Source organism: Tympanuchus pallidicinctus, unplaced genomic scaffold (genome assembly GCF_026119805.1).
Source record: "Tympanuchus pallidicinctus isolate F22 unplaced genomic scaffold, pur_lepc_1.0 scaffold2, whole genome shotgun sequence".
Taxonomy (NCBI): domain Eukaryota; kingdom Metazoa; phylum Chordata; class Aves; order Galliformes; family Phasianidae; genus Tympanuchus; species Tympanuchus pallidicinctus.
Genome location: NW_026294721.1, coordinates 16,019,779 through 16,040,162, shown reverse-complemented (window position 1 = coordinate 16,040,162; position 20,384 = coordinate 16,019,779). Strand labels below are relative to the sequence as shown.

The following is a 20,384-nucleotide window of genomic DNA, read 5'->3' as shown; positions in this document are numbered from 1 at the left end:
TGCTGAAATTTACTTTAACCCCAGTAATTCAATTCTAAAGCTTTTCTCTTCAGAAGGTGAGAGTATGTCATTATAAACTGATGTGAAACCATTATTCTTCTAAAACTTCAAGAAAAGAAAAGATTTACAGTGCTGTTATATACACATAGGTACAAATAACAATGATTTTATAGTAACAGCTGAACACTACATATAAAATAGTCAGTCAGTAAAACAAAGAAAAAAGATTGATTTTACTAAAAGAAAGAAGCAGCAGACCTAAAGAATTGGTTCTTATCTGAGACTAACACCACCAATAATCAGCCATTAATAGATAATAGGAATCATTTGTTAAATGATTAGTCTATTTAGGAAGTTATAGGAAGCACCTGCTACTGTTTTCCCCCTAGTGAAGCCAGGAGTAAAGCTCTAGAGGAACTGCTGCTCCCAGCACAAGAATGTGAGGTCTGCTGAAGTTTAGGTGAAGTTCTATTAGGTGTCTTTTTCTTAGTCTGGAAGCGTAAAATGAGAAAAGGAAAGAGACAACTGTGTTCTGGTTAAGTGTGATTCTTGCTGGAGTATTCAGCTCTCGGACCTTTAAGCCACAAGTAGCAAAGCTGAGGATCACAGAAATGCACCTTAAAACCATGCAGGCAAGTTGCAGTTAAAAACACAGGTGAGCAGAATTAGAAAGATGCTTAATATTTCAGGTATATGACAAGCTATTACAGCTTTCTGAATTTTTGTCTTTGAAACTTGATGTTGTGTATCTTTTCTGGGCACCTCTGCTCAGCTGCATAGCCGTTGCATAACAATTGTTTATTGATGCTTGCCTGCTTTTGTTGCAGGCTCACTGGAAGATGGATACTACACAGAGAGAAATGCTGAAAAAATCCTTTTGGTGAGTACAGTGATATGATTATCAGAAGTCATATTGACAGATATGTTGAGACAAATATGTGAGGAAGGAGAGACATGGAGCACAGATGATGTTATTTTAATTAAAACTGATATGCTTAAAGGAACTACAGCTTATCAAAAAGAAGTTTGTTACCCTTGGCCACTTTCTAAAGTGTGTTGAGAAATACAGTGGAGGAAGAAATAGGTGGTTTTGGTTGTTTTTTGTTGTTGTTTGTTTGTCTTTTAAAGGTAATGTAACTCTTACGAGAGTAAGAGTAAGCTCCTTTGTGTCTGTCATAGTTTCTGTGGAGCTAAGTAGGAGACATTACTTTTGGAGTGACCTCTGTATTGCAAGGAAATGAGCCTACCTTCCCTTACTCAATATTTGCCATATTGGTAAAGGCAGCAATGATTTTCAAAATAAGAGCCTATTGTTACAACTTTGAGGAAGACCCACTGTTAAGTTCTTCACATAGATTTCAAATGAATTTCATTATCTCAGAAGTCATCTTTTTCTTACTGTTTGCCTGGAATTCATTCTAGCTCAGAAATGAAACTACTTAATTTGGATACCCTTTCTCAAATTTTTTCTGTGCTTAAATCTAGGACTTTGATAATCATTGAGATTCACAAACTGAGTGTCTTTGATAATATATGTGAAGAATGCTCACTATGTGATTTAACTTTTTGGAGCAAGCCACAGTACAAATGGCAAAGATAATATTTTCTGATATGTAATGAAGTAGTGGGAAGTTCAGAATTTCCTAAATTAATTCTGTTGCACACAATTCCGAGAAAGATTTTCAGTCACAGGTAATAGTCTCATTTAGTCAATTTTTCAGATTTCTACATTTATCACCTTTCAGAAGAGTGATAGTATCAAGAGCAAGAAGCACTTCATCTTCCAGTTTATGTAACATAGAATTTTCTTAATTTCCATTGCCTATCTTGGCCCTTAAAGGAGAATTTTCTTCCTTAGTTTTTAGTTCAAAAATGAGGAGGGAAAAAAAAAAAGAAGAGAATTAAGTGTTAATTCCATAAATTCTTTTACGTAAGACTGCTGCTAACTTGAATACATTGAACTAGACAAATATCCAGTCAAATCAACATAGTGAGGCTGAGAGAAATTCTGGATGGCAGCTTATCTTTCTCAGAAAAATGTTTGAACACATTTAATAAACATAAACATCAGCCAAAAAGTACTTTTTTGGTAGATACCTAAAATCAGAACAGCTACTTGTGGTGGATATAAATACACAACGAAGATAATATGAATCACAGCAAAGGTAGAACTATTGATGAATTAAGTTATTGAGCTTTGAGACTTGTAATCTGGAGTGATGTTCATTGAATCGTAGAATATCCGAAGCTAAATCCTCCAGGGATCATGAAGTCCAATTCTTAGCTCCACACAGCACAGAGTAGAACAATCCCTCACACAGCTGGCAGTGCTGGGCCTGATGCACTCTGGGTTGTGGTTGGCCCTTTTGGCTGTCAGGGCATGCTGCTGGCTCAGCTTCAACTTGCTGCCAGCTTTAACTCTGATCTCTTTCTGCTGCACTGTTCTCCAGCCTCTCATCCCCCCAGTCTGTGCATATAGCCAGGGTTGCTCCATTGCAGGTGCAGAACCTGGCACTTTCTCTTTTAGAGAAAAGAAAGCCCAGGTCTCTAATTTGTCATGAGCTCTCTGTAGTCTCTCTTCAACAATTCCTCCTAAACATTGCAAACATAGTATGCACATGAATCCTATCTGCAGACAATTTAGAAAAACATTGAAGAGATCTGGCTCAAAAATGGAGCCCCAGGAAATCCTCATAGCAACTGGCACAGTGTAACACCACTTACTATTGTCTTTTGAGTCTGACTGGTCAGGCAATTGTTCAGCCATGCTGTTACGTACTTGTCTAGCTGCACAATGAATATTTTGTCCAGCAGGATACTCAAAGATGTTGTAAATATTGTCCTCACTACACATAGACTGTAATTTAGACCTCACGTCAGCACATTCAAGCATCCCAAGAAGGGGGGAGAACAGTGTCTAATCATAATTTGAAATATTTTTAGTATCTGCCATTACTTTGGCTGATGAAGTCTAAAAATATACCTCCAGTACATCCTGTAATTACATGCAAACATTTTAATAATGGAACCAGAGTATATTTTCAGGATATTTCTCACTCCCTCTGTCTCATTTGTCTCTCTCTAGGGGCTATTATGCTTAGGGTTCCTCTGTACTCTCCCTATAATGGATCTACAATTTGTTGTTTTATTCAGAATTATGCAAGAAATTAAGTCAAATATTATTTCTGGTGCACATTTCATTCTGCAAGCTACACATACTCAGTAATTCATTCACTGTTAGAGCTTGCAGAACTTTCATGAACAGGGAGGAGTAAAACAGCACTTGGACACTTGATAAGTGTGCCCCACGGGTGCTGTCTTAAACACTGAAGTATAGCAAAGAACAGGTACCTTTCAGGTTTCAAGACACCTGAAAAAGGCAGCTGAGCTGCAAGAAAAGCATAGGGAAGTTGATCATAAAATGTTTAGTTGTATGATGACAGAGGCATTTATTTCAGATATGCCAATTCATGATATGTTAGTGCCTGTAGTTCAAATGCCTTATTCATTTGAAGTCAAGAAAATCTTGTAGGCAGAATAGACAATCTCAGGGCTAGTTCCAAACCTCATAAAGTTAATGAAATCTTTCCACAGATTTCCTTCAGTTAATGTTTGATAAGCATGGGTCATATTCACATAATCACAGTAAGTGACAAGCAACAATTGCTTGTATTTCTTGGATAAAAATAAAGTAGTAGATTTGCACTACTTACCATGATTTGCATTGTGGCTTAATGGTAATTACAAACCACATCTCTCAAGCTCTTTTTCTAGTTAAATGAGTTAGCGTCCATTAAAGGTAACTGTGAATTCAGAGCCCATTTCCGCTGCCAATTGCTAATTTATATGCATTTTTCTAAGCTTTTGCCTTTGCTGTTAAGAATTTTCTGCCTTACAGGCTTTCAAAAACAACTTCTTAAATGAAGGGAATATTTGTTATCCTTCTTTTCGACCTTCACTGTTATTTTATGTGCTGATATAGAAGGGCTCAGCTATCTTCACCGTTGAGCTTGCTGTCCTGATCTGTGTAGCAGAGAATTGTTAAAGTAGGGCACCTTCATAGAAAATGCCTCAGCTAGCTTGAATACCCTTAACCCGACTTGGTATGCCTAAAGAAATTCTGTATTAGAGCAGTACCTGTAGAACTGTTTTATCATATATAATTATAAACCAAACTGACCCTTAGCTTCTAATTAAGCATTAATTAGGTAAAATACACTGCGATTGTAAAACAGTGTTTTGTAACAAATCTAACTTTGCAGTTTCTATGCTCAAATAGTCAATTAGTTTGAGTATCTCTGGTTCAAGCTGTTGAGTTCATGTTTCTCCTAGCAACAGTATCAATACATAAAAAGTTTGAGCTCTGTGCAGGTAGACAGCAAACCACTTCATCCTGGTTATTTTGATGAGTGCTAGAAACAACACAGTATTCTTCAGTGATCTAGAAGCATTTCCTTGTTTTTTGTTTTTTGTTTTTTTTTTTTAATAGCAAAAAGGAGCACAAGCAGAAGAAAATCATGTTAAAAACTTGAAAGCTGAGTATTCCACGAATATAACTTTAAAAAAAAAAATTAAAAAAAAATTCCCATAACGAGAGATGATGTCATCACCCTGGAATTAAATGTAGCACAGAGCTTTTAAAATATTGCATAATTTGTTTCACCTTCTACAGGGGAAGTTCCAAAATATGATTTAATTCAGGGGCAGCACTTGAGAATTGCCAGAGCCATCAGATCCATTTCATCTCTGTTTTTATTGAGGAAAAATATTTGGGTCCATGACTTCCTTAAACGGTCCTATCTACTAGGTGTAGTAGATACACCAGTAGTAGTAGTTTCTGACAAATAGTCCTTGCAATCACTCCATTTTAATGACTTAATTCAGCAAAGTTTACCTGATTTTAGGATTTAAACAGCAGTCTTCACATTCAATCAGTAGTCTTTTCACATCTACGTAGGTAACTCCGAAAGTAATGCCTCATTTATTTCCAAGGAAACTACAACAGATAGAAAGAACATAATGATAGTACTTGATAGAGCAAATTCTCAGCTACAAAACATTCTTTCAACACAGTCACCACTATCAGCTGTGCGTTTTCACCAAGGATGAACAAAAGCCTGCATGCTGTTCTTGTAACAATCTATACCAGTGAGGGTGACCCACTGTCACCACTGTGAAGCACCCCACCACTGCCTCACTGTACTCGCATCCACTTTCTGGTGTCCTTCAGTGTTCAGCAAGCATCGATGAATGTCAATGGATACATTTATTCCACATGGAGGAATTCAATGACATGCCTTTGCTTCATACCCTCTTCCGCATCAAATACCATCCTGTCAGATTGCCCCTCTGCTGCCATCTGTCGTGCAGCAACAACATGAGAAGGTTCAACCTCTGCGGCCATATCACCAACACCCACCTCTGATGTTATGTGCCAACATCAATCAATAGGGGGCATTACTTTCAGAACAGCCCTCATATTCTACTCTCATATCAAAGATCTAAGGGAAACGAACCTGCCTCTTTTGACTTCTAAGCATTAAAGTTAGGGGAAAACTGTAAATTTGTCAAGTTTTTTGCATACTTAATAATTCATCCACATCTTCTGAGACTTTGATAGCCTTTTGTTTTTCTACCTCTTCTCATTTGTGAATGACAAACTACACTGAAATGAAATAAAACAGAGCCAGAAATGTTTTTTAACTTAATTAATGGAAATGTTTTTAAGTTTGAATCCGTAAAACGCACTAGAATTTTTTACCAGATTTTATCAAGTATTGGAGGTTAGGCAAGAGAGACCCCAGCTTCAGAGGAGAATTTGCTTATGGATTGTTACTGGGTTAAGTGTTGGATTACCATAGCTGTGAATTTCTTTTCAGTTATCTAGTTTTAATTTCTTATATTTCCCACTGTTGGATTTTTGAAGTAATAAATATAAGTGTTCCTCTACCTCTATTCAATATTAAAGGCTACAGATTTTTGATTCAGAAATCTGATTTTAATATTTTAAAAACTTCAGATTTATGCTATCTACTCATTCATTGTACTTGAATGTTATCAAAAAATGCCTTACTGTCAAACTACAGTACATCAAGTATAAAATGAGACCCGAAGGGACTACATAAAATTCCAGAATTTTTACAGTGGATACTTCAAAATGCAAAAATAGATGAATTGTAATTATGGTAAGGGCTCCAATCAAAAGACAGAGGATTTTTTATTTACTACACATTAGTGTGCATTTGCACATCACAGAAATACTGAGCATAAAGTGGAACATCAGGAAAAAAAAAAAAAAAGGGGCATTGGGTCAGATCTCAGCTATCCAAAGGTTTTGCTTTCCAATGACAGGAACGGATTTATAAACATACCTGTGAAGTTTTAATTCTTCACCAGCATACCAATATTTCAGAAAGAAAAAGGAAAGAAGTCCAAGGGTTTTTTTTTCTTCTGATTCTGGCAAGAGAGAAAAACATCTCTTCCTAAGTGTGACTGTTTTATTACACTTAAGAAGATATAAGTTTTAGATTATAAAGTCTGCAATCAATACATTTTAGTTAGGACATATCAAAACACAGTTCAGTTAGTGGTAGGTACGTTTTTGTCTATGTCTTTCTGCCTCTAGCATAAATTTTCTCTGAGTATGAGGAAAAAATGAAAGTTTATTTCAAAGGCAGCAGGAACTGGGAAAGCACAAATGATGCTGATGGGTGAAGTAATGGATCATTGCCTGCTCTGTGAACCTGAGCAATGTGTTAGCCTGATGTAAACACTTAAAAATTAATACCTGGAAAATGTAATAGTGTTTCATTGTAAGATACTCTATACTGAAATTAAATATTGATGTTTTCATATACATGGCTTTTATGAGTATACTGCAGAACTAGAGAACTGAGTGTTGTTATTCATACCAGGTGAATGACAGTTTTCAAGGAAAAGGTTTGGCTGGGTACTCTTTATTAAACTGTATTTCATTGCCATATTTTGAGCAGAAAAGAAAGCAACAGTAATCCAGTGATGTGAAGATGATAATGGAAAACTTGATAGCTGGACTGCTATGGTAACTAACTACGGAGCAGTTCATATTTTTCTTAAAGAATGAGAAGAGGCCCATCACGTCTTCTGATTTCCTGTTCTCTTCCCTCTCGAAAGGAAAGGGTTATTGTTACCTGGGTTTGTGATGTTTTATGACTATTGTTGACATAGATATTCTTCAGGTTGGAGGCTGATGCTAGCCTTATATTTTGTATTCACGCTCTTCAAAGAGTCTGTACCTGCATGTACTACTGTTCTTACTTTTAACCAGAGACTGGAAATGTTCTGAATTTTCTGAATCTGTCAGACTAAGAAGTCTAAGTCTAAGACTTAGAAGTCTAAGAAGTGCTATTAGCTTCTTTTTATTACCCAATGCTCTCCTTGGTTACTCATAGGTAATGAGCTATTCTTGTCCCCAGTATGAGCCCCAGCAGCTTTTATGATTCTAAAATGTAGGCCTTTAGTCCAGCAACTGTATCAGTTTTAAGATTTTAATTATCAAATAGCAAAAAAAAAAAAAAAAAAAAAAAAAAAAAAAAAAAAAAGATTATTCATTGAAATGCTCGACTTTCTGGTAAGGCAAAAAATAAAACATAAAAATTACTGAATTAAATGAATAAAGCAGAAGGTTGTTCCTATGCCAAATTATCAGCCAATTTCTTATTTAAATGCTCTGCATACCAGCTTACCAGCTTAGGGGAGGGGGGGGAAAAAAAAAAAAAAAAACCAATGAAAAATTGGTTTTTGAAAAATTGAAAAATAATATCAGCCTTTTGTTGGTATTGTCATGAAAATTGCATTCTTCAACATTTCTAAGTTCATACGTTGATCTTTGGTCACAGAGTTTGTGATTGACACCTGGTGGCTGTGCATTTATTTTGGAAGAGATGGATGCTGGGTAGTTATGGGTTCTGTCCACGTGTGAATAGCAAAGTGTATGATGTATTTTTGTTGTTTGTTTTCTATAATTTAAAATCAAATACTCTGTGAGGAAAAAAAATTGTAAAAGGGACTCTCAGATGGTGTAAAATGTGTTCACTCAGCTAATAGGGCATGGAGCTGACAGGAACATGCTGACTTAAGTCAACTGAGGATGCAACCATTAGTGGTCACAGAAAAGTATAAAGAAACATCACTATAATGTCTAAAAGTTCAGCATTTTATACTGCTTATAGAAATGCACCAGCTGCTGACAGTTAAGTTCTACTGGGTTGAAATTTAACTTAAGACATTGATTATTTTTGTGCATCATATTTGCAGGTTTTTATTCTACCAACAGCTGTAATGGTACTTTGAAGCTGCTGATTCAGTACTGTTTATAAGATATGGTTTTTTTGTAGCACAGCCTGTTTCAGATCAATAAAATATGAAGATAAGTGGTGAAAATTGAGTACTTTCATAATGAATACTTTCATAAATCTAGCCTTATTATCATACTTGTTTATTTTATTTGTCCTTCAGAGAACAAAGAAGATACCTCCTCCTTTACGTCTAGTAGCATGGCTATAGTTCTTTGCACTACAAAATGCACCTATATCAGATTTCTTATTAAGGGGATTATCACAAAAGCACTGTGCTATCTGGCAAATGAATCATAGACCTAAAAATTTATACTATTACTACTCTTACTAGAAAATCAATTTAATCCATCTGTTTTCCTGTCAACAGAAGGGAGTGCTTATTTAATCTCTCACAGACTGATACAAAGCTTAATACATACAGCATTCTACCAGTGTTAGTTCTTGTTTGGATCACTAAAGCTTCAACAGTTTTTCCAAAAACCTACAATTTAGGCTTGATATTGACATTTGTGTTTAGAAAAAAAGTATATCTAAACCATCGATTTTAAACCTACAGCTTTTATGTTAGATGGATACTTATTCATGGAAAAAGTAACTCAGCTTTTACGCATAGAATTTGCTGAAAAGACCATATCTGTCTAAATATGTACTAATACCAATCTTTGCCCTGTCAGTAAAATGTTATAGAGGCAGATTAATTCTTATACTTAAATATCTTTTAATTTCACTGAGGTTTTCTCTTTTTTCTTTCCTCTGCTTTCACCTCATTAGTCATGATCAAAGTGTATTCCTCTTAATAGTTCCTTAATGTGATGCTTTGATCACATTTTTCTGACTAATTTGAAAGTCTGTTAACTGAATTACAACTGAGACTGTGTATTTGAAGTTTTTGGATTCATTTTCCTTAGGCCATTTTACTCTGTTATACCCAACATTTGTTGGGATGTATTACAGCATCATGGGAGCTCTGTTGCACTGTGCTTCTGCTAGAAGGAGACACCTTTGATAAAAGCAAGTCGTGCATCTCCAGGAACATGATTTGCCCTTCTGTGGACCAAATGTTTCTCAGGTGATTTCTATCAACTAGAAAAGGTGTTGATGGCAACCAGGGTCTGAAATTAGGAAATTTATTCAAATTCCTAGAAGTAACTAGGATAAATTTGGTTTGTTTTACAAACTTACACAGCATCACAGACTCCCAGAATCATAGGGGCTGGAAGGGACCTCTGGAGAGCATTTAATCCAGCTCCCAGTTAAAGAAGGTTCCCTACTGTAGGTTGCACAGGAAAGTGTCTAAGTGAGCTCTGAATATCTTCAGGGAAGGAGACTCCATAATATCTCTTGGCTCCCATCCCTGTGTTCTGTACCGTTCAAAGGTAAAGTTTTTCCTCCTGTTTGTTTAGAATGCTTAGTGTTACAGTTGGTGCCCATTGCCCCTTGTTCTGTGGCTTTGTGGCCCTCTGGTGTGCTTTCTTCAGTAGTTCCTTTTCTTTTTTGAACTGAGGAGCCCAGAACTGGACACTGCACTCCAGATGTGGCTGGCAAGGACAGAGTAGAGGGGTAGGAGAACCTCCCTTAACCTGCTGGCCATACTATTTTTAATGCACACCAAGGTATCATTTGTCCTTCTTGGCCGCAGGGGCACACTGATGGCTCATGGGCCACTAGGACTCCTAGGCCCTTCTCCTAAAAGCTCCTTTCCATCAGGTCAGCCCCTAACCTGTGCTGATGCATGCCATTATCACTCCCCAAGTGTAGGACTCTGCATTTGCCCTTGACTGTGATCATGATTCTTGTCCCTCTCTTGTTCACAAGCAGCTATTTTAATAATTTTCAGTTATGGGTAGCAATCAACAAGGAAATGTCCATGAGCTACAAGAGCCATCTCTCTGTGGGCTCTAGAATAGCCAACACAGAGAACTTTCTTTTTTTCATCCTGTACATCCATACAGAGTTTATTCTAGCAATTTCTGCTATCTTTATGCTTCCTTTCTTGAAGGCTCCGTTAAAACCATCTGAAAACTTGTTGGCAGAAATGTTTTATCCAAAGGTACTCCTTATACACCCCAAAATTTATCCATAAAAATGTACCCAGTTAGTTATCTCATAAGTAATTCATAAGTATCTCATAAGTAATTCATAAGACAAACTCATAAGTTTGTCTCTGCCCCTGAAATTTCTTTGGTGAGGGATCTGTCACACAGTCAATGGAAATAAATACATCAAGGTCACAGGACTGATATTATATATGCAGGAATTGGTAACTGCTTCAGACGATGGAATAATGAAGTTTGTTAAGCAGTTAGGAACCCCTGGAGGAAAAACTGTGTAAAATTCCTCAATAATTAGAGGTTGGTTTATTTTCCATCTGTTATAGCTCAGTGGAAAATAACAATTTTTTTTTTCTTTACTACCTTGGATCCATATTCCAAGAGGTACCATTCACTCTGTTGCTATCAATACTCAACACTGAGTATTAGGTAAATTAAAGCAGAGTAGTCAATTTACAAAACTGTAAATGTGAGAATCTTCATACTGTATCAGATTAACTTCCATGCTGTGTAATGGTGAGCATTAAGTTAAAGTTAAAGCCTGTTACCCTACTCCGTGCAAAATTCTGCCATGCGTTTTAGCAGGAGCAACTCAGATACAGAAGACAGTATACAGTATTTGGGATCACTGAAATCAAAACTGGATGTGACAGGTTTTATAGTTTCATTCAAACAGTGATCACTTTTCCATAACTCTAGATAATGTTTTAAAAAGCAATCAGTGATCAATATAGAAACTAGCGAAGTTACGAGGTACGTGCATAAGGTATCTAAGTGGTTTTCCAAGATTCTGCTCTGCTGGCATTTAAGCAAGCTTCTTCCTATCACACTAGGAACATGCTCTTATCCTGAACCACTGAGTGAGACTCAGTTCTCTCACCAAGATAGTTCTTCATCTCTTTCCTATTCAGTGAAAATGGATTTATTGTTCATTTATGTAACTGCCCAGACACAATTAGCACTTTCATTTTCTTCAGGTTGCTTAGTCACATCTAATCATTGTAAAAGGTAGAGAAAATCTTTTTTGAAATATCATCCAATTTTCAAAAATGCATCCTGACAATTTTAGTTGGCTGTATGGTGTATTTTGCAATCCCTGGCAATGAATTCTAACACTTATTGCCATACAAACCCCAGCTGCCTCTCATTCAGCTGATATATGTTCCCCATAAACGTCCTGCTGAATCTTTAACACTTTACTAAGGCAAAGGGTGATATTTTCAAGAGTAAAGGGACCCAATCTCTGTTGGAGGAAATTAAACTCCGTTTATGTAAAGTCTTCCATTCCAAACACATTCTTGGTTCTGACTATAGATTTTTAAAGTCTTATTTCCTAACTGAAGGTCAAACTTTGGCTCTTGAAAATCCAATTTCATTTTGTTACCCATTCAAAGTTAATTTAATTCCAAGGTGCTTTAGACTTTGTTAGTGTCATTTTAACACCTATCAGGAGGAACTGAAAGTACATCATGGGTCTGAGGACAGGAGACAACAGAGCTCATCTATGAACTATTTCACTGGTTTATTGGATGATACTGAATACTTCTGAAGGAAAGGTAGAATCTCTAAAGATAAATCTGAGTGCTTCTGTCCTCTTGCTGTTGATCTAATCAAGGTGCAGAAGCAGATGCGTTCCCTTTCTTGGCACACCATCCTTGGATGACAAAGATGACACATCATCTGAGAAGGCAGAAATCAAAACAACAACAGACTGTCACAAAGCAGAAGAGCTGAAGTTTTACAGTATAGAAACAGGACAACTGCTGCAACAGCTTATGACAGGCTGAGTGCTGCTCAGACTGGCTGCAGGAGAGTTCAGAGCAGGATGAAGAGAAGCTGTGAGCTGCAGGAACCCTGCAAAATGAATTGTCAACTGTTAATAGGTCAGCAGATACAGTAGAATCATAGCTGGATTCTGATAGATTCACTTTCTATAGAAGGAAGTTGAGGTAAGGTAGAGAAAAACTTCAAAGCTTGTGGGAAACAGGGCTTGGAGTTTCCCCAGGCTTTTAAAGAAATAACAAAAATAATGCTTTGAGCAGCAATTTAACCTAGATCAAGAGATGAAATTGCTACCTTACAAACCTTTATGGTTAGATCTGCTGCAGTTTGAACATTTTCTTACAGGAAGTTCTGCCACAGTAACCTGGGTGCATGTTTATACGTTTTCAGGGAGAACATGTGCTATCAGCCAAGGTAAAACAGAAGCTGATGCTGAAGAACAAACCTTTAAAATCAGTGGAGTCACCCTGCTTTCAAACTGTCTTCACCCTGTACTGAACTTTCCCCAAAGTACTCATGAGAAAGGGATTTTAGTCCAAATTGTCATTGAACCTTTGTACCAAGGATATGTATAACTACCAGCCCTGTATCCCAGTGATTCTCTAACAGCAACTACCATCTTCACTATTGAATACTTTTAATAGTTTAGGCTATGCCATGGCAAAGCTATTGTCTGCTTCAGGTAATTCTCCCAGGCTCAAATCTTACCCACAATGAACTTCACGATGAAGAGTCTGTTTCTTGGATAAACTTCTCCCTATAACCCAATTAAGCTTTTGAAATTGAACTTACTAATTAAGTAATAACTTTTCTGACTATGCATAATTTTGCATAATTTTGATTCTGCTTACACACAAATCTAAGTGAAAGAATAACATGAAATTATGTAACAATTGCACAGATTTACTTTTGATTTTGAATGGCTTTGATCTGAACTTGCACTGTGTCTCTGTGTATTTAAAATATAGAAAATTATCAACTTAATGTCATAGTTCAAATTCACTGGTACTTGTTAAAATATTCAACTGCTTAGACAGCATCATTGGCATGCTTTTTGGCAACATTATGAAGTGTAAATAAGAGATAGAATGGGATGTTTATCTCACACCTAAGTATGAAGTTCAGTAAGATGTTTAATCAAATCAGCAAGAGAAATGACTGTTTTTCATTAAGAAACTGAAGCTGAGGTGAAGTAGTCTGAAGAGAAATAAGATGACATAAAAAAAAATCAGAAAAAATTCAGTGGGCTCAGGTGTGTTGTGTATTGAACTTGCTGCTAATGTACATTATATATAACTTGCTGTTAATATAGAAAATATGAGCATTTATAAATATGTTTAAAGTTTCACCAGTTTACCAACAAGTGGAAAAATAAAAGTAGCTTACTGATTTATAGATGCTTCAATGTTCTGAAAATGGAAAATTCAAACAGCTGGGTGATCAAGCAGCTTCTCTTGTAGCTAACACATTAAGAATTTTTTTCCCCAAGCTAGTTTAATTGCCTTGTTAAAGAGATTGTTATGTTTTGTACTAGGACCAAGTCTCACAAATCCTGACGAGAGTTAAGATAATATATTCTTGTTTCTATGTCCGTCCTTAGAAATGACCTGAAGAATAATAGGCTTACTGGGCTTTTATTTGCTAAAGGGAAAGCCAAAATATATGTGGAGAGGAGGCTAGAATGTTTCTCCCAGAGCACACTTGTCTTTAAGCCACTCCCCAGACCATGGTATCTCCAGCACAAGCAACTGCCAACAGGCGTTTTAATGCATCCAGATAGCAAGCTAGGTCATATAAGGTTGCCTGACTTACTGAGGTTACGTGTCCTTGCCAACATATAGCAGCAGGGCTGCAGTGACTCTAAGGGTGCGTTCACCATAGGTCCTTCAGAGCACGTGGAGCCGGGGGGAGGTGCAGCACTGTCAGTAGTGTAACTTCACCCACCCTCCCTGCTTACAAACTCCCCACACCAGCTACAGCTCAGAATGGGAAGCTACTTCACTCCACTTGACTATGCTGTAGGCTGGAACTGTAGGAAGAGGTAGAAGAGGAAAATATTCAAGTCTCCCACTGACACATAGCAAGAGAGGGCTGATGACACTGATGTGTTTTGGCTTGGTTACAGTAAATAATAACTTCAATCACAGAGAAAGTAGAAAAGGCTCTATTAGCAGAGAAAAGTGAGGAGTTACATATTTTGATGGGGCATTCAAAGATCTCATCTTCCTTGACCTGTAAGAAAGACTGCAAATATCTGCTTTGGTTAATGCATAGAGAATAGATACTGGGAATCTGCCAGATAGCAGAGTAAAAGTATTCTTGGATCTTTTGCTAGGAATCTTCCTGAACTGAATGTTGTTTTATATTAGTGGGAGTAAGGACTTTCATTTTATGATAGAACTCGCTCTTTCTGAGATCTTAATTTACCAATCTAAGATTTACAACCAATTTAGCAAAATTTTATTTTTATCAGGTTGTAATAGATTGGCAATGCTCAACAGATACCAGCTGATTCATATATCATTGGCTTTATTAGTAATCTGAGAATGGAAAAATTTGAGAGCTCCAACTGGAGGACACGGAATCAAGTGAGGTGTTTATTTGTGCCATGCTTAGGGTCCCTCTTAGTGAAAGAGAGTGTCTGCAAAAGTGGGAACCTTGAATATGAGAAAATGGCAGTTAAGGAAACAGAACCTCAACAGATGTCTGTAACTGTATGGCTGAATTAATTAATTCAGTGTTGTATGGCTGTTTTATACCAGTTAGAATCACTAACTAGGCTCTTGCAGAATATTTTTTGCTTGCCACATTAAAAGATAAACAAGTTATGCTGATGTTTTTTTTTTCCTTTAATAAGAATAATTCATGTCATTAAAGTATCTGTAATCTTATTTAATTCTTCTAGTTAGAATAAAATATTAACTACTTTTTTTAGAATATGTGGCTATTAAATTCTATGCTTGCTGTTATATCATTGTTACTCCTATAAGCTAATGAAAATTTTAGTGTGTTTTACATTTCTACAGTTTCTCAAAGTAAAATGTGACTTTCTTCTGTTGCAAACTGTAACAATTTATTCCCATAGCTGAGACTACATAAACAGAATGTAAATGCTAAGGAATTAAATTTAGTTCTTTATTATACATTCCATGAGTTTTCTGGAATCTCAAACCTGCACTGAACTATACACGTATTCTAAGTATTCCCTAAGGAAGAGGATATGCTTAAGTTTCAAACATAGATCTTTTAAACCCTGCAAACATTTTAGACATACTTATAGTTTTTAATCACTACATCTTCATGTTTACATATATATTTTTGATGTATTTTTGACCTATCTTGTCTGTTACTAACACAGCATTTCTACTGTTCACTGGGAAATGGTCTGAAGACACAGCCATATATAGCATATAAAAATACAGGCTGTGTAATGGCTATATTTTAATGTTTAGTATGTTAACTCTTATACTTCCACTAAATAAATTCCCAGAGTACTTAACTGACTGATAAAGAGATTTTCCTTCAGCATGTAAATTTTGCCTCAAATAAAATATATGTTTATATATTTTATCCTGGCACCTAACTCTGCCAGGATTGCCTTTCATTCTCCATATTTCTGCTTACAGAGGATCATTTGTAATCTATTTTCAAAGTACATCTACCCCCAGACAACAGAGAGCTAGGAGAAGAGTATATCTCCTCCCCACACTTTCAGCCCTGGCTCTCAGCCTTCAACCAAAAGTGTAGGGAGAAAATATGTTAATATTAGAACTCAAATTTATTCTTCTGTGGCAGCAGCAATGTAAGTTTCAGAAGAATGTACAACAATTAAACTAAATAATTAGTAAAATTCAAAATAGACAAGAAGGAGGGGAGAAAATAAACCTTTTAGCACACCCATTTAGTATTAGGGGTTCTGATTTTAATGAATTCTCCAGTAAATATCTTAATGTCCAGCTTTCCCAGTCAGCTAGCTGAGGAACATCTTGTACAGCTCAATGTCTATTGTGAATTGTGCTTTCTGAATACCAAACTTCTCTTGTGTTTTGGAGGGAGATCGATAAATTTCATGGACCTCATTGCATACAAATTTCTTATACAATACAGAGAAGCCTAAGGGAGGGTTAGAGAGAGAAGAGGATCAGCCACTGCTCTGAGCATGAAAATTCCAGAAGACAACCACTTAAGTATCTAAATTAAACGTTCAATGTATGGTGATGTTTTATGTAGTTTGCTCCAAAAGTAATGCCTCTTGTTTATTTCCAAGGAATCCACAACAGATACAAGGAGCGCAATCACTCTTTTTCTCTTGATACACAAAATTCCCACCTACAAAACACTCTCTTTCACAAGAGTCTGATTATTACACTAAAAAATCTGCACCAGCAGAGGTGACCTGCTGTTGCTACTACTGAAATGCACCTCACTATGTTCACATCTGCTGTTTGGTCTCCATAAGTGTTCAGGAACTCTTGATAAATATTAGTGGGTGCCATTTCTTCTTCATGGAGGAATTCAGTGACACGCATTTGCTTCATTTGCACTTCCACATCAGATGCCAATTTGTCAGACTGCTTCTCTGCTGCCACCTGTCATGTGGCGATAACATATAATGGAATATTGGTTCTGTTGCCATACCATCATCCAACATCCATCTCTGACATCATGGGCCAACATAATAAAGTAGGAGGCATTACTTTTGGAGCACCCTTGTAAATAGCACTGCTGCTGGAACAGAAGAAACTAAAGCAAATGTGCACTATCTATAAACGTGTAACTCATAGCTTGAACTCTGTCAGTCACTCAAAACCAAGCTGCTGCTACAACTGAGCTTTTAGCAGTTATGATTTCTCTGCTTGTTTGTTTGTTTATTTGATTGATGGGGAAGCGTCAGTTGTTTTGTGTCCTTGGGTTATATACATTTTTTTGTTTTTAAAGTATCAAACAAATTATTTGTTTTAAATTGATAATAAATCATTTATTAATAATAGTTAATTAAGAGGCAAGAAAATTTGCTGTGCCCTGATCATTAATGTGGAGCACAAAGTATTAAAAGAGAAATGATTACAATATGCAGCAATGAATAAACATTAAATGTAGGAATACGAAGGTTTTGGAATGCCGTTGTATCATTCAGAAAAATTATATGAAATTATTGAGAGACAATTGACGTTTTACTTTTTAGAACTGAAAGACAAAAACAAAGAAGCCCTGTACAGAAGCATGAAGTACAGTTCTGCAAGTTATGTTATTGCAAACCAGTCAATTTTGGATTGAAATGTAGGTGCTGAAAGAACATGAAACTGCTCTAGTTTAATTCAGTTAGCAGCCTCCACCACTTTCAGAAGCATCGGACAATTAAAATGAATTGCTAAAAACATGCCATGTTTTAATAAAACATTTATGGCATCAAGAAATACGAAGGACACCTCTAAATTGCTAGTCACTTTGCTGAGTTGTGTTTTGACTGACTCTGAAAGGTATCTGTTGACGGCCACATCTGGCAGAAGACACAAACAGGGAGATTTTGAACTCAATTTAGTCCTAGTGTCCTAAAAAAAAAAAAAAAGCCCACTGACTTGCCACCTAATCCTCAAAATGCCCTTTATATAATAATTCAGTAGTTACAGCTGCTCCATTTAACTTTCACGAGCTGTTCTGCATTCAGAAACTACAACTGGAAGGTCTGTACCTCAAGGTGAAAAATGCTGCAGCTTAATGACACAAGATTCTCATCTATGCTTAATGAATCTTTTGATTTCCTGCCTTTGGCACAGTTTCAGTAGAAAGCTCAGAAAAATCCTGTAGTCTGAGAGTTTGAGTGTTCTTCCAGGACAGAGGATACATGGTTTTAAATCTCTTCAGGCTGGATGGAAATGTGAGCTTCCTACTTCCTGATTATATGTTTCCAGTATTAGCCGACTCTTCAGATCTGCAGTTCAAAAGTAACTCGCTCTGCATTTAAAAAAGTTTGTTCTAATAATTTTGTAGTTTGTAGCATCTAGATCTGGGTCGGGTAGATGCACTTCTCTGCCACTTTGTGCCATGCAACAGAATGACTTTTAGAACAATCTGGCCATTCGAAATCAACTGCCTGCTTGTTGAATTTATGATCAGAGCTCTGTATTTTAGCCATGGTGAGTATTTGCGGGTATCTAAAGGTAGCATCCTGTACTATTTGAAAACTAAAACATCTATGATAATCTAGTTTCATTACAATATAAATACATGTAGTTATATTGTTTTTAACAAAAAAGTGTGATAGCGTCACAAAATACATGTAAATCATCAAATGGCATAAATCAAGGTTACTTAAATCACTCAAATAACTCTTGTTAATCTGTCATTAGAACTAGTATTATGCTTCTTCAGAATTTTGATGGAAAATAAAAAGAAGCCAATACAGGACAATTTTAATTTCAGCATTCTTTTAGGCTTAGATGGTGGTTTTCATATGAAGCCAAACAAACATATTCCTAAAATTTAATATTCTCAATTTAATCTTACAATGGTGTTCACATTCAACAGTTTTACTTAACTATGACTCTAATATTGTATAAATGATAATAAAATTATATTCACTGTTGTCACTTTCCTATCAGTATCTGTTTTTCATCTTTATTTAGGTAATAGACAGTTTTCATATCAACTTGGATTCAGACAGTTAGTGTACATAGGAGAATTTTGCTACTCAAATCCCTGACCTTTACTTCTCTTCAAATACAGAATAGGGAAAACATATTTTACTCTGTTTAAATGTTAAAATGCTAAGAAAGAGGAATTCTGGCTCTGATACTGTCCATATGGCAAGTTTTCAGACTGTCTTCTGAGATGCTACCAGAAGAGACAAGAACTCTACCAGAAAATTGGTGTCTTTTGGTAAATTCAGACTTCTCCACAACATTTAGTATTTGCTGAATCCACAACTTCTGGTAGAAAAATCAATCTTGTTTTTTGCGGTTTCTAATCGTGTAAATTTACTACTAAATCAGCCCTATGCTTAGTCATCCCTACATTAATTTGTTCTATCTAATTGTTTGGAAACCTGTGCTACTTTTATAAAAAAAAATAAAAATTCTACTGTGGTTTCATTCTTGTCTTCCCTACATGTATTTCTAAAAAATAGGTTTTAAAAAATCATTTCATAAAGTCTCCTCTATACGTCACCCAATGATTTTGCTTTTCAGAAGTTCCAACCTGTAACACTGGCAAACAAAGTTCATAATTCAGAAATCAGGTCTGTCCTATCACCAGTGGAATCTTTGAAAGCAAAACTAGAAAAAAGCTGCAGAAACAAACAGCTTCAGATTTTGGCTTTATGTCAAGAGCATTAAAAAAGAGGAATGTGTTCCTTATAGTATCTTGCAAGTACATTGCTCCTTCCCTTAGGATATCTTGTTTGTATACTGTTAAGCTTAAAGAAAAATAGAAGAACAAGATATAATTCAATAAGCCAATTTAAAAAATTAGGTCTTACAAGGATGGCCATGGGCTGTCATAAAATAATACAAAACAAATGAAACTCACATCTTGGTAAACACATTTGAACTGATCTCTGAAGTACATGTCAACTTTATTCCAATTATCATGAAAATTCCAATTTTATGCACAAATCTGACAGAATATATGATCACATACTATTTCTGACCTTTGTATGTTAGAGATGCAAAGATCAAAATAGATTTTTCAGCTCTGATAATTAGTTCAAATGTCCTGAATACGGTTATAAATGATAATTCCACAATCCAATTATAAATATCCAAGAGAAAGAGGATCACATAACTGTCCACAGTATAAGGTATGGGAAGATACTCTCACTAAAAAAAGCAGCAATTCTACCTTTTCTCTCTTTTTATTCTATGCTATCTTTTACCTCTAACTTGCGTGTCTTCACAGCCAAATTTTTTGGGCTGTAAATCCAATTTACTACTGTCTGTCTTTATTGTGACTATATTTCTAAATATTACCCTCAGGACAGATTTAGATGAATTATTTGCTCTTTAACCACAAGGAAAATCAAACCACAAACATTTGACAGAAAACTCCTTTCTTCTCTCCAGATACATTTAGATGAAACAGGAAAGTCCAATGGATTGTGTTCTACAGAGAACACAAAAATGTTTGTAAGGGTTTCTACTAAATTTAAACTCTAACAAATTATATCATTTTGAAAGAGGTAGAGAAAGGAAGGAAGGGAGAGAAAGAGAGGGAAGGA

At 35.9% G+C, this 20,384-nt stretch overlaps 1 long non-coding RNA gene across 1 annotated transcript; it reads left to right on the top strand.

The window, feature by feature from the left end:
* The first annotated feature begins 383 nt into the window (after positions 1-383).
* Positions 384-5,846, top strand: LOC128080145 (uncharacterized). Its single transcript, XR_008206510.1, has 3 exons — positions 384-655; positions 828-880; positions 5,765-5,846. It is a non-coding gene; the product is annotated as an uncharacterized LOC128080145 (long non-coding RNA).
* The last annotated feature ends 14,538 nt before the right edge of the window (positions 5,847-20,384 follow it).